This window comes from Schistocerca nitens, chromosome 2, assembly GCF_023898315.1.
Source record: "Schistocerca nitens isolate TAMUIC-IGC-003100 chromosome 2, iqSchNite1.1, whole genome shotgun sequence".
Lineage (NCBI taxonomy): Eukaryota > Metazoa > Arthropoda > Insecta > Orthoptera > Acrididae > Schistocerca > Schistocerca nitens.
Window position 1 is genome coordinate 1,078,684,437 of NC_064615.1, and position 16,183 is coordinate 1,078,700,619.

Here is a 16,183-nt window from a genome sequence, read left to right on the forward strand (position 1 = left end):
GCGCCGGTCGGACGCCAGGGCACGACAACAGTTATTGCGTATTTAATTGCGCCTACAATTGCCGTTGCAGCTCCACTAACGTCAAAGGCGACATCCAGTTCTGGAGGATTGCATTCCCTTGGAGCACTCCCAGTCTGCCTTCTTGTAGTTGTACTGCGAAATCCAGTCCTGCGACACAATTACGGCTTCTCCAAATAGGATAAATAAGATAACATTATTGTCACTGACAGTAACACTATCCGCGAACTTCCACTGATCTATTTTACTGGCGGCTTCACGGCTGACTTGTATTACATCAGTATTTGATTTTATTCCTGTCTTAGTGGAGTAAACAGGTATCGGACTTGAACACTTTACCACGCCTAAATTTAATTCACGGATTAAATCTTATAGAGCCTGTCGTTTTTCATCATGTTACCCGCTGTGTCACAGTTGTAACTTCGCATTTGCATCTAGTCCTACAACCACTTGTTCACCTTCTAAAGATCTACAAGTCCATGTTATATGACCAGACTAGTTGAGAGGAACCACTGTGAAGTGCCTCCCAGAAGGTATGAGGGGTGTTCAACAAATAACTGCCGGCCGAGCGGTTCTAGGCGCTTCAGTCTGGAACCGCGCGACCGCTACGGTCGTAGGTTCGAATCCTGCCTCGGGCATGGATGTGTGTGATGTCCTTAGGTTACTTAGGTTTAAGTAGTTCTAAGTTCTAGGCGACTGATGACCTCAGATGTTAAGTCCCATAGTGCTCAGAGCCATTTGAACCAACAAATAACGCAACATTTTCTTTTCTCGGCCAGTTTCGGTTATGGGTCACCGTGGCATATTCTCGCTTCAGTCTCTATAGTATCATGAAGTTTTGATAGGTGGCGGCGCTATGCGTAGTCTCCAAAATGGCGTCTGTAACGGAAGTGTGTTCCAAACACAGAGCTGCCACTGAGTTTCTTTTGGTGGAAAAGCAGAGCATCGCAGATATTCATAGGCGCTACGGCGACCTAGCAGTGAACAAAAGCACGATGAATCATTGGCCAAGACGTCTGTCAGATTTTCCGCGTGCCGGCTGGCCGCATACAGCTGTGACTACTGCAATGTAGAAACGTGCGGATGCTCTCAGTAGAAGTCACCGCGAAACTTTAAAGGAACTTCTCTTTCTCCATTACAACGCAAGGCCTCACAAAAGTCTGCGCAGCCAAGGGGCGCTCACAAAACTACCTCATTCAAGTAAAGGCCGTATCTCGCACCTTTCAACTTCCATCCGTCTGGCCCAATGAAGGATGCAATCCGCGGGAAACAGTACGTGAAAGCTGGGGAGGTTACTGTTGCAGCAACACGTTCGTTCCGACGTCGACCAGTACAGTGGTATCATAGCGCATACAGGCCCTTCCAGTCAGGTGGCGTGAGGCCGTCTCATTGAACGGAGATTAAGTTGAAAAATAGCCAAAAGAGTGGGGAACAATATAGTGTATTGGAATCCTGTATACACCAACCTGCTTTCAGAAAAAAAAATGTGTTGCGTTATTTGTTGTATGCCCTCGTATTTTACGTTCTGAACAGCTAAATCAAATTAATAACCTTTGCACCACTTTGAAATCTTATCAAGGTTTGGGTAAATATTTGTAGAGTTGTTCATTCTACGTAATTCCGTAATCTGCAAAAAGTCTGATGTTACTATTAACAGTGTGTGTAATGTCATTAATATACAACATCAGCAACAACGTTTTCAACACACTCCCACAGGGAAGTGCCCTCTGCCATGCACCAGACAGTTGTTTGCAGAGTCTGGACGTAGAGTTCCAGCCAGACACTACTTGGATGCTCTCATACAGGTTCAAACGCAGGCGCTACGAAAGGGTGAGTCGTGCATCACGGACTAGTTCCTGTCAATTTTAAACTAACGGTCGTTTCATGAAGAGTTAGCAAATACATTACTACTCATATAAACTACCCAAAAAAACTTTAAACGTGTGAAACGTAAGAATAATGTAGAACAGAATACATAATTGCTCCTGAGATGTTACAATTTTTCTTTTTCGTTGCACTCGTCAATAACTGACTTGTAATTTTATGGTAACATTTTTGTTCTCTTCTTATGCATACAGTTAGTGTTTTATGTACCATGCTATAATATCTTTTAACACTGAATGCATGAAGAAGCGTTAGCTGTATCTTTTGTCTGATTTGATTCTCATAACAAACATCTGTGGCTGGAATCGCTTTGATACGTTTCAATTTAGCTGATTATCAGTTACAAGTATGACTTCAAATTTGAGACCCCACCTCTTGTGCTAGTATACTGTTTGGTTGTGTAGATTTTGACCACTACAGAAGGGGCATTAATTATATGGATTGCCATACTGATGAACACCATGACATGTGATTAAATTTGATCTTTCGTGTTAATTCGTACCACCTACGCATAACTGATTGGACTTTGGGCTTTTATAATCTTTTCATACTGTGTTCTGCTGTAGGCAGATACCGTGATTATGTGTAAACCAAAACCGACAGCTATAATAAGAAAACAAACAGCTGCGTGTAATGTTACGTTTTTAGGTTTCATAAGGCCTATCCTTTTATTCCCTCATCCCTCTGGGACTAAGCCAACACACGATCGCAGATATGCAGGTTGTGCAGAAACTTTCTGAGATGCTCATCTGACCCAATCACAAGCACAGGAAAATAACCGAAAAGCGAAGCCATGCACAGAACAATCGAAAGTGGTTTACGAACGGAACTGGAATGGACGGAAAATGTTCTGCTAAGCCCTTCCGTCGAGCATTGTGCTGAGGCTTGCAGAGTGTAGAGGCAGTTGTAGACACTGGAAAATACGTGAAGCCAACATTCGAGATGCAGCCATTAACAGCCCAATGCTGGAATGTTACCTCTAGGAAGGACACGGACGGTATCCCTGGCCTTCCCTGTCCGCTTGAGTTAATGCTCACTCTCTGAAGACGCCTATGTCCGCCGGGGTTTAACCTCCAACACTCCGTCCTTATAAGCCCACTGCAGACAACAACAGTGGTAACGTTGTAAGCCATTGTGCGATAACAGCAGATTTCTTTATTGCAGAGCTCATTTTATGGTTGAACATATTTTAATCAGACTTCCTTGGATAATAGATTACTGAATTAAGTCATGTTTTACACTGTATTTCTCTGAGTCTGATGTTTATTGGCTACTTCTTCGTGTTTTTTGGATTCTGCTACTTTATTTAGTTTTGTCTTTCATAACTCATACCTTTATCACTAAATGGCAGAAAGAATCACGTAGCCCAAGTTGTGAGTTGCCTATCTAAATTCTTTCCAGGCATAACAAAGTTTTGATTTTCAGCGTTTCATATAATTATTTACCGAATTTAAAAATTTAAAATGCTGTCATCATCTACTCATTAAGAGGGATAATCTTACCCCAAACGCTTAACACACCCACAGAAAACATCGAAGGGAAAAATAGTTTATCGCTTACCGCATTGCGCTGTTCACTCAACAAAACTCCCGTATCAAGAATGACTTAATTTATTACTTCTTTAATACTGACACAGGAGCTCGATTCTTTAAAGAATGGTGGGAGGGGGGAGGGGGCGGGCGATTACTAATTACTTAGTAAACTGCTACATCACCCAATGACAAAAAGAATAATATGACCGAGCATTGTCCGTTCGTCCAGCCTTTGTGTGCTTTACACCTCCGCAGGATAAAAGGAAGTACCGTTGTTTCATTTAGGTTTTTTAACTATAGCGTCTCTGAGCCTATAACGCAATTTAATATTCAGAATAATAACCAGCTCGACTTCAACCATTCAACTTAATACTTCTCTCTAGTCACAGAGACCTATTTGCTGATCCTCAAACACGGAATCGTAGAAGGATTGTCAATTCATTCTCGTCGAGTATGTTTTCGCCAGTGTTGCATGTCCCATATAACTCTTTAAGAATATAGGATGGAATATTTTGCTTTGATTTTCTCACAATAGCTTTTTTGTGTTCATTGTTACTGAGATCTAACAGTGAAGAGGGTCTCGAGTGTGCTTTTGTTGGCGGTAGCTTATGAGACACGACTTCGCCCTCAGGCATATGCAGAGTGCGTCTGAGATTGGGGAATTTCGTCAGCATCAAATGAACAAAATCTGTGGTGTCACCGCCAGACACCACACTTGCTAGGTGGTAGCCTTTAAATCGGCCGCGGTCCATTAGTATACGTCGGACCCGCGTGTCGCCACTGTCAGTGGTCGCAGACCGAGCGCCGCCACACGGCAGGTCTAGAGAGACGTCCTTGCACTCGCCCCAGTTGTGCAGCCGACTTTGCTAGGAAAGGTTCACTGACAAATACGCTCTCATTTGCCGAGACGATAGTTAGCATAGCCTTCAGCTACGTCATTTGCTACGACCTAGCAAGGCGCCATTACCAGTTTATATTGAGCATATTAATGTACCGTCAAGAGCGATGTACTCCAATTATTGATTAAAGTTAAGTATTACAGTAACTGCGTCCGTTTTTCTAAGTTCTCATTTCTATGACCTGTTCCAGACCTCACGCCAGTCTGCGTGTAATTAAACGAGTGCATTTCGGCCTCCTCTAGCAACACGGTGTTGGCTCTTCTGCCAACACAGCACATGGATTTGTCAGTGTAGCATCGCTAGCAAAGTCGGCTGTACAACTGGGGTGAGTGCAAGGACGTCTCTCTAGACCTGCCGTGTGGCGGCGCTCGGTCTGCGATCACTGACAGTAGCGACACGCGGGTCCGACGTATACTAATGGACCGCGGCCGATTTAAAGGCTACCATCTAGCAAGTGTGGTGTCTGGCGGTGACACCACAAAATCACTTTCAAATTTCCATCTTTCCCTCAACAAGATCGAACATCAAGCTACGCTGATCTGAGTAACACGCCAAAGTGGAGAACGCCTGCGAAGACGACACCCGTCCATCGCTTCTGTTTGGTGGGTTGCGGGTTTGCAGGCAGTCGCACGTTCACCTTTACAGAGCGCTGCTGATCAGCTGATGCGCAGTATGAATCCTACTCCACCGATAAAATTTCGGTGGTTATTGGATATTTTCTGAATATTTTGGTATAAGGGACACTTGGTCTCTGATAGCTCGTTAAAGAGTGATAATGTGTTTATGATTTACGCGGGCTATCACCCCAGTTGTCACTGCTCCTGTGAAAATACCTTCACAAGAGTGAATAATTTTGTGATACGCAATCATCGAAACGCACAATACACAGAGTAACGCAACAACCCTCAAATGATGTAAAAGTACTGTGATGTGGTTACTGTAGCTGCAGGAATAGCTTAGAATAGCGTCATTGAGCGGCACTTCCGTAGCACTCAGTGAACCCACATGCGAGGTTCATATCGGCCAAATCATTAGCACACTTGTAAATGGAGAAAGAAACCAAACGAAACGTAAGGAGCCACCACAGAACATGGATCCTTTATACCAAACTACCTTGAAGATATCCCTGGTCAGTCTCCAGAATCTTTTCGGTGAATTTCGGGTTAAATCTTTGCACATTAATTCTTATTGCCACAGTTAGGACACGCACTCTCGATATTTCTATTTCTATTTATTTCACGGCAAAGGAACATTTAACTGAAATACTAAGGCAATTATACTTTCATGACGAGAGGAAACTTTATTGGCGATGCGAACCAGCTTTCCATAATACAGAAATTGCAGCCGAAACTTTATTTCATTTGTGGTTAATTTGTTGTCAATAGCTATGACGAGAATTGTCGATAATATAACACGCCAAACAAATACGGGAACACAGTTGGATGACGTCTTCTTGTTATATCGCCGATATTCAACAGGTGCACGGCCTGTCAGCCTAAATGCAAAACTGCAGCAAGTAAGTGTTGCGCAACAATTTAAAACCTCGCTATGCAGAGCATATCCCGAAAGACAACACATACGAGGTGTGGCTAGAAAAAAACCGGACTAGTACTGGTGAAACAATAAAACGAATGCAATAAGGCTGAAAGTCGCGTGGCCTGTCACGTGACTCTCGCTCCGCCTACTGCTCGAGTTTCATCTGCCTCCTGCACTCAGTCTGCCCGTGGCGTCTGTTTTAAGTAGTTGACGTTTTGTCTGTGCGTCGGAAAATGTCGAGTGTACAGAAAGAACAGCGTGTTAACATCAAATTTTGTTTCAAACTAGGAAAATCTGCAAGTGAAACGTTTGTAATGTTACAACAAGTGTACGGCGATGATTTTTTATCGCGAACACAAGTGTTTGAGTGGTTTAAACGATTTAAAGATGGCCGCGAAGACACCAGTGATGACACTCGCACTGGCAGACCATTGTCAGCAAAAACTGATGCAAACATTGAAAAAATCGGTAAACTTGTTCGACAAGATCGCCGTTTAACAATCAGAGCAGTGTCTGAGTTAACAGGAGTTGACAAGGAAAGTGTTAGGCAGATTCTTCACGAAAGTTTCAACATGAACAAAGTGTGTTCAAAAATGGTTCCAAAGTGTCTCACAATTGAACAGAAGGAACGCCGAAGAATGATTTGTTCTGACATCCTGGAAAACATTGAAAGTGATCCCACCTACTTACAAAATGTTATTACTTGCGATGAATCGTGGTTTTTTTTACTTACGATCCCGAAACTAAACGCCAATCGATGCATTGGAAAAAAAGCACGACAAAAAAAAGCACGAATGTCAAAATCGAAATTCAAGGCAATGATGATTGTTTTTTTTTTTACATCAAAGGGATTGTGCACATTGATTGGGTACCAGAGGGACAAACAGTGAATCAGCATTACTACATTAGCGTCCTGGCTACCCTACGTGACCGAGTACGGAGAAAACGGAACGATTTGTGGAGAAAAAAGTCATGGATCCTTTACCAAGACAATGCCCCAGCTCACAGTGCGTTGTCAGTGAAGACGCTTTTGGCAAAACACAACATTCCCATCTTAGATCATCCACCCTACTCACCTGATTTGGCCCCCTGTGACTTTTTTCTATTCCCTAAAGTCAAGTCAGCTTTGAAAGGAACTAGATTTGAGACTGTTGAAGCAGTAAAAGAAAAAGCGACGGAAGTAATGTATGGACTTACCGAAAATGATCTGCAGCATTGCTATGAACAGTGGAAAATTCGTATGGAGCGGTGTAGAGACCGAGGAGGAGAGTACATTGAAGGAGATAACATGAAATTGTAAATAATTGTAAATAAATGTTTTTTCCAGCATCAGTCCGGTTTTTTTCTAGCCGCACCTCGTACATGCACACCCGATAAACGCCAGCGCCGCCACACAACCAAAGATGACTGACATCGGAAGTTATCGACAATAAATATGTGGAAATTTGTGGTAAGGTCTTCTGGGACCAAACTTCTGAGGTCATCGGTCCGTAAGGCTAAACACTAAGTAATATAACTTAAACTAACTTACACTATGAACAATACACACACCCATGCCCGAGGGAGGACTCGAACCTCCGACGGGGGGACCCCACGGACCGTGCAAGGCGACTCAGATCGCGGGGTACCCCGCGCGGAAATAAATATATATCTCCAACGGGTGAAGTAGCGTTAACGCTCTCCCTCTGTTTGGCTAGAGAGAGAGAGAGCAGGATTCTAACTAAAATTTAAGCAAAAACCTCCGTCTGCATTTATAACGTCACCTGCTAAATTAATCTCAACTATTTCCTAAATATCACTCTCCCAACAGCTTGTAGGGCATGCCAGAATCTCCGTAGTGTTATATTCTACAGGATGACCAGTGCCAGTACAGATTTACTCGGGTGTTGTAAGTGCGTGTAACGCTATGCTCAGTACGCCGGTCCTCCACGGTGCTGATGGTGTGACCAATGTATGTATCACAACTGCAAGATGGCAGTTTCTGCTTAAATTCTGTTTTAAAATCGCTATTTCTTCGTGGTCGAACAACAGAGGCATAGAGGTTATACTACTCCACCCCTTGCTAATTAGTATTTATTGTCGTTAATCACGGACGGTCATCTGTGGTTGTGTGGTTACGCTAGTGTTTACTGTGTTTGTGTGCGTGTGTTGGCTTTTGGCATATGCTCTGCGACGTAGGTTTTAAATTTTCCTTGTACTAGGCTCTCTCGTTGCTTTTGAGCCTCGAAAATGACAGGGTATATACTTATAGAAATATCGGCGGTTGTCAAACATGTCATCTAGATACATTCCCGAAGTCGTTTGAACATCTTATACGTCAGGAGAAGCTTAAGTTTCACACAGAACACGCCAGTTTAGACCATTTTATCAGAGAAGAAGTAAGGTATCCATATTGGAAAGCACATAAGGTTCATTAGTAAGCTAAACACAAAGCTATCATTCCCAGTGACAATTTTGCTGTGGTAAACGGAAAATAAACTAAGATTACGGATATGACATAGTTTCGAAATAACAGTGGACGTTCTCAACAGCGAACTTCATCACGCATCATCAGTGTTAAAAAATTTACCATCTTTCTTCTTACTTTAGTAAAAGAACTGAAGTACGAGACACAATAAAAATCATCCACCCGTCAGGCAAATGGCTACGATTATTTTCTGTTTAAGAATAGCGACTGCGGTGGCGCAGTTATTAGGTAAACAGATTCGGCATACGCGAAGAGCAGGGTTCAGATATCGGTCCGGGCATTTGGATTTAGGTTTCCCATGGTTTCTCTAAGTCGATGCAGGCGAATGTCGGGCTAGATCCTTTGTAAAAAACACGGGTGATTTATTTTCCCGTCCCAGTTGTTGCTACGTCTTCAAAGAATCGACATTGGATGTGAAAAGCGCGTAGCGTTGTGCAGTTGGAGGTAAGCCGCCAGCAGTGGTGCATGTGTAGAGAGAGATGTTAGAGTTTTGAGAGATTACTATGTGAGCACGATCTCTATCAAAATCTTTCATTTGCTATGCCTATCAGTAGTTAGTCCCTTTAGTAGTTAGAATCTTGTATTTAGCTGGCAGTAGTGGCGCTCGCTGTATTGCAGTAGTTCGAGTAACGAAGATTTTTGTGAGGTAAGTGATTCATGAAAGGTACAGGTTATTGTTGGTCAGGACCATTCTTTTGTAGGGACTATTGAAAATCAGATTGCGTTGCGCTAAAAAAAGAAAAATTGTGTGTCAGTTTAGTGATGATCAGAATAAGTAAAGAGAGAAATGTCTGAGTACGTTCAGTTTTGCTCAGCTGTCTGACAATCAGATAACGAAAGAGGTTTACTAGCAGAGTCTTTTATAATTTTCCAAAGGGGACGCTACACTTTCTTCACAGTGCAAAGCGTGTCTCAATGACTATAGGGTGGCAATAATAAAATCATCCCGGAAAATATTTACAAGACAAATGCATAACTGGTCCTTGTTAATGAACAGAAGAACGGCGGAACACAGAAAACGCTGGAGACCACGATTTAGATGCATAAGTCGCTCCCAAGTACTTCGTTGAGTCATTATGTTTGAGTGAGTGAGAGGACCAGACATGTTTATCGACCAGAATGTGCGCCATCGTGCATCAGAAATGAGCCATGGCGCCTTCTCTTTACTTGTGGCGCGGGTCGTGTGTCGGCTCTTGGCTTTAGCTTGCTTTGCGGTGGCGTGATTGGCCACCTGGCGTTTAAAAGCAGCGTGCTAAGACGGGCTGAGAGCTGGGCTCCAGAGTTACGAGCACGTTCGGGAGAGGGCAGTTCTCTCGTGTATCGAGCGTGGTACGGCTACGGCGGTCGCAGATGGCAGTCAGCCCTGGGGGGGGGGGGGGGGGGGGGCGCTGTTGGTTTGGCGTGACGCGGAGAAGCGGCACCGCTGAGTGAGTCGGCGCGGCGAAGCCACGTTGGCGTAGCGCAACTGGGCTCAGCAGCAACCGCAGTGGGAGCTTTTGCTGTCCGTGGACGGTCAGGCCTGGGTGTGGCTGTGTACTGTCCTGTGGCATCACGCAGTATCTCTAACCCTTATGCTGTTGTTACGGACGGCGTCCTAGAGCGGGAGAGCCGTTTTGAGTTCTGTGCCCCGAAATACCAAGATGTTGGCAGGTATTTTTCTGGTGGAAACCGTGCCATGTTGTGCTTGCACTGTTTTCTTGCTCAGCAATGACCGAGATCTTCCCCTTCTATACATCTACATTTATGCTCCGCAAGCCACCCAGCGGTGTGTGGCGGAGGGCACTTTACGTGCCACTGTCATTACCTCCCTTTCCTGTTCCAGTCGCGTATGGTTCGTGGGAAGAACGGCTGCCGGAAAGCCTCCGTGCGCGCTCGATTCTCTCTAATTTTACATTCGTGATCTCCTCGGGAGGTATGAGTAGGGGGAAGCAATATATTCCTCATCCAGAAACGCACCCTCTCTAAACCTGGACAGCAAGCTACACCGCGATGCAGAGCGCCTCTCTTGCAAAGTCTCCCACTTGAGTTTGCTAAACATCTCCGTAACGCTATCACGCTTACCAAATAACCCTGTGACGAAACGCGCCGATCTTCTTTGGATCTTCTCCATCTCCTCCGTCAACCCGACCTGGTATGGATCCCCCACTGATAAGCAGTACTCAAGTATAGGTCGAACGAGTGTTTTGTAAGCCACCTCCTTTCTTGATAGACTACATTTTCTAAGGACTCTCCCAATGAATCTCAACCTGGCACCCGCCTTACCAAAAATTAATGTTATATGATCATTCCACTTCAAATCGTTCCGTACGCATACTCCCAGATATTTTACAGAAGTAACTGCTATCAGTATTTGTTCTGCTATCATATAATCATACAATAAAGGATCCTTCTTTCTATGTATTCACAATACATTACATTTGTCTATGTTAAGGGTCAGTTGCCACTCCCTGCACCAAGTGCCTATCCGCTGCAAATCTTCCTGCAATTCGCTGCAATATTCTAATGCTGCAACTTCTCTGTATACTACAGCATCATCCGCGAAAAGCCGCATGGAACTTCCGACACTATCTACTAGGTCATTTATATATATTGTGAAAAGCAATAGTCCCATAACACTCCCCTGTGGCACGCCAGATGTTACTTTAACGTCTGTAGACGTCTCTCCATTGAGACCCCTATGCATACTTTATTCAGTTTCCTGTGCCTTCAAAATGAGTGCCACTCACGTACCATTTAAAATGGTTCAACGCGAAGCCAGTGAAAAACTCTTAAGTTCCTGTAATTCTGTTAGTGATTCAATCTGGGAAGTGTCATTATAAACCCTGTACATTTCAAATCTGTCTGCTGCACGTTACTTGCCTGGTGCTCCTATAACTTGGTTAAATACTAATATGCTGTACTGTGCTTATGTAAAGAAGAAAGATAGAAGTCGACTAGTCATAATTAAAGTTCACCTCCTTGTCTAAAAGTTTGTCTATATGAGCCACAATATGTTCTGTGGGGTATTCACCGAAACAATTGGTTTGTCTGATCGGTTAATTCAATGTTTGCTATCTTTCCTTAGCGCTGAATAAATGGTTGGCTGCTTCATAAGACTCACAACGCTTGGCTATAAATTTATTGGTTTCTTTCCATATGTTGTAGAGTGCAACTTGTTTGTCTAAGTCGTGCCCGAGGATGCCTTAGGGCAGTCAGTGTGTCCTACACTCTCTCAAGGGACCGTAGTAAAACGACACAATGTTGACGAGAGAGCGCTTTCCTTAAGGAAAATTTTTATCTGTAAATCATGCTATTTTAAATAAGAGCAAGTAGAGGATACTGATTCAACTGGGCCCATCAGGCTGCAGAGTAGACAAACTAAAATTGCTGTTTGGGGAATTTTGTTTTTTCCATGTTTCTCTAAGATACATTAGTTAAAGCGCTGTGGAATTGTGTCACGCTTAAGGCCCACTAGACAAGGGATTTTATGGAAATGAGTTTTTTTTTGAAACTGCAGTGTAAATTTAGTTGAAGTATGATTTCATTATCCACGTTTATGTATTCATGTTATAAGAGTGATTTGTTTTACATTGAGGCATTCATATACAAATATTCTATTTTTCTTAAGAATTTACGCTTCTGTTATTGCGTATTATATTTCATGGGATAATCGTCGATGGCTCCCAACTACAAATTTAATGTATTGTCAGTTTTAGTTTTTCATTTTATTGTTAAGTTTTATTTAAATAAAGATTACCGGCTAAGAACTGGATATCGCAGTCTAAATATGTATGCTGATAGCGGTGTGCCGCGCTATTATGCTGTAGTAACTAAAGGAAGTAAAAAAGGTATTGTTATATTGTATCCTCAAATGGATCTGGCCCTCCTATTCCCGCATCCACGTGCTCTGTAATCACCTATCAAGAAAATCCCCGACAGTACTTTCTACAGCCGGTGAATAATCTCAAGATCGGTGTTTGACGCCCAATGTCTGGTGTCCAATCGTAACACGGCTCTTTCACCAAACTACTAAAGCTAACGTACGTGTCCAGGAACCGTTTCACCCCTACGTGCATCAGCTAACAGAAGATGAACGAGTGTGTGGATATTTTCAGCAAGACGGAGCAACGAACCACGATCGCAACCGTGTCACGAGTGCACGAGGTGTCCGGCGAGGAGAGGACAGTGCAGTCCCCCGGTCACCTCGATGGCCTGATCTCTTTCCTTGTGATCCTTACCTGTCGGCCAAATTGAAGGGTGAACTGTACTGAAATAATCCTCACACACTGGAAGAGCTACAGCTCAACACTGAAAGCGCTAATGCTGTTGTCCCTCAGAGAGAGAGAGGATTCGCGTGTCTCACAGTTCGATAAAGGGAGCACCGCGCTGCGTCGACGCCATTGGTGGCCATTTACAGCATCTTCTGTGATGTTCGTTAACAAGAATCAGTCCATCGCCAGTCTTATTGTAGACACTTTCCGAGCAATTTTTTTTCTGTCCACTACTCGTAGGAATTTTTCGGGCAAAAATTTCTACGCCCTACGTTTTCGGCCTGAAGGACACCAAACTTAGCACACCTTCCCCATCTGAACTGCAATACACAATGACATTAAATATTTGACCCATGATCAAAATTCATACTAGGTTATGTGCATCGATACGATAAAAGCGGATACAAACACAAATAATTCAAAAACCATTACTCCCATCACAAAACGGCACTAACCCCAAGAAAGTGCCGAACTACACGCTCCTACCAAGTGTAGTGGTCGTAGCTGTAATCAAGTGCTCACTAGAGCATGAAACTTCGATTACTGGAGTGTTCGGACAACGTGAACACAACCGCGGAATCAAAGTGATGGGTCACCACAGTCGCAGTTACCGGAAAATATTGTAACAAGAGTGGTCTCGTAAACAACGGCTCGTTCTTCGGCTATGTCGACCGAACACTCCGTACTAATAGTCAAATTTACTTACTGTCCCAACAGCCGTATTTATTACATATAAACCACATTCCAGAAAATATTAATAAAAGCAAACCCGAAGATAAATTTTTAGGAGACGTATGTGACGCTTTTGATGTGCTAACAGGTGCTAGACAAAGAGGTGGTCTATCCTATACTTTGTTCAATTGCGGTCTTGAAAAGGTACTCCGAGAACGGGAAGAAGATCTAATAAAAGAAGGAAACAAATGACCATATGCAACTGGGCTGTAAAAACGAGAATCTTATAATTCAGTGTTCAGCTATTGATCTTGGAACCCAGTCAGGTGATATACACTCCTGGAAATTGAAATAAGAACACCGTGAATTCATTGTCCCAGGAAGGGGAAACTTTATTGACACATTCCTGGGGTCAGATACATCACATGATCACACTGACAGAACCACAGGCACATAGACACAGGCAACAGAGCATGCACAATGTCGGCACTAGTACAGTGTATATCCACCTTTCGCAGCAATGCAGGCTGCTATTCTCCCATGGAGACGATCGTAGAGATGCTGGATGTAGTCCTGTGGAACGGCTTGCCATGCCATTTCCACCTGGCGCCTCAGTTGGACCAGCGTTCGTGCTGGACGTGCAGACCGCGTGAGACGACGCTTCATCCAGTCCCAAACATGCTCAATGGGGGACAGATCCGGAGATCTTGCTGGCCAGGATAGTTGACTTACACCTTCTAGAGCACGTTGGGTGGCACGGGATACATGCGGACGTGCATTGTCCTGTTGGAACAGCAAGTTCCCTTGCCGGTCTAGGAATGGTAGAACGATGGGTTCGATGACGGTTTGGATGTACCGTGCACTATTCAGTGTCCCCTCGACGATCACCAGTGGTGTACGGCCAGTGTAGGAGATCGCTCCCCACACCATGATGCCGGGTGTTGGCCCTGTGTGCCTCGGTCGTATGCAGTCCTGATTGTGGCGCTCACCTGCACGGCGCCAAACACGCATACGACCATCATTGGCACCAAGGCAGAAGCGACTCTCATCGCTGAAGACGACACGTCTCCATTCGTCCCTCCATTCACGCCTGTCGCGACACCACTGGAGGCGGGCTGCACGATGTTGGGGCGTGAGCGGAAGACGGCCTAACGGTGTGCGGGACCGTAGCCCAGCTTCATGGAGACGGTTGCGAATGGTCCTCACCGATACCCCAGGAGCAACAGTGTCCCTAATTTGCTGGGAAGTGGCGGTGCGGTCCCCTACGGCACTGCGTAGGATCCTACGGTCTTGGCGTGCATCCGTGCGTCGCTGCGGTCCGGTCCCAGGTCGACGGGCACGTGCACCTTCCGCCGACCACTGGCGACAACATCGATGTACTGTGAAGACCTCACGCCCCACGTGTTGAGCAATTCGGCGGTACGTCCACCCGGCCTCCCGCATGCCCACTATACGCCCTCGCTCAAAGTCCGTCAACTGCACATACGGTTCACGTCCACGCTGTCGCGGCATGCTACCAGTGTTAAAGACTGCGATGGAGCTCCGTATGCCACGGCAAACTGGCTGACACTGACGGCGGCGGTGCACAAATGCTGCGCAGCTAGCGCCATTCGACGGCCAACACCGCGGTTCCTGGTGTGTCCGCTGTGCCGTGCGTGTGATCATTGCTTGTACAGCCCTCTCGCAGTGTCCGGAGCAAGTATGGTGGGTCTGACACACCGGTGTCAATGTGTTCTTTTTTCCATTTCCAGGAGTGTAGTTATGACAACAAGAAAAATCAATATCTTGAAAGTAATTACATGAAAACAGGTCTTAAAATACGTTACGCAAAAACTGAATGTATGACAAAACTCATGAACGCAGATAACGGAAAATTAAGTGAATAACTCGAAATACTTTGGTGAAGTAATGCACAAGAACGGTCGTCATGGGGAGTCTAAAAAAAACTCACAGTAAGAAAGTTGGAAAAGGCCTCTCAGTTAACTGCAGATGTGAACAGTAAGAGATCTAGCTCTCTCAAGCAAACATACAACCAGGATGATTGTACGCAGCCGAATACCTGTATTTAGCTGAGACAGTATAAATAGAAGAGACGGAAAAGAAAAACAAGAACATTCTAAGAAAAAACATTGGGTCAATAAAATACAACGATATCTACAAGAACAGGAATAATGAAATCTGTACAAGAAAAATGAACAACTAAATGTGACGTGATCATGTACAATGCTGTTTTACGACCATCTGTTACGAACCAACGAAAACATGATATGCAGGAGAATTGTTGAACATATCAGGCGCAAAAGATCGTCCTGATGCAAATGGTTCGAAGAAATCAGAAGTGATCTGAAATAGATCAAGATTGTAGAACAGAGTTAGGTTTCGAAAGATAGTTTTAGATTTCCATCTCCAGAGAAATTCAGGAAAGAAAACTGTAGCTAAGTGATCAGATGTTCGGTAACAGCAGCACTCTAATCGAATGGAAAAGTACTGGAAAAACTGCAAGTTAAATCAGAAGTAGTTATTTAGGTAGTCCATAGGAGGTTCTAATCGAGAAGAAAAAATCACATTAGCTTATTTTAGCTAGTTCTTCACTTTCACTTTTAGGAGTTCAGGGGAACAGATATCGCGGAGTAGATATTGGAAAATGGACGTTTCGTTGTAGCATAAGTACATAACAGGAAAGCGCGTTGTTGTTTTGGCGACCAATTGAGGCGTGCGTGGTGCGGCGTGCCTGGGTGAAGCTTGGTTGACATTACACCTGCTGTCGGTTACGCCTTTGGCCAGCTGTAGACTACCCGCCATACGGTACTTTTTGGTGGGTTGTCTACCAACACAGGCTCAGTATTACACGACAGAATAGGAGCAGAAGGTAGGAAGAAGCTTAATGCTAACACCCCGTCGACGTAGAGGTCATTCTGGATGGAG

At 44.3% G+C, this 16,183-nt stretch overlaps 1 protein-coding gene across 1 annotated transcript in view; it reads right to left on the bottom strand.

Moving 5' to 3' along the window:
- The window catches only part of LOC126237475 (uncharacterized), a 555,798-nt gene that overhangs the window by 354,185 nt on the left and 185,430 nt on the right, over nt 1-16,183 (bottom strand). The gene's annotated exons all lie outside the window — the stretch shown is intronic.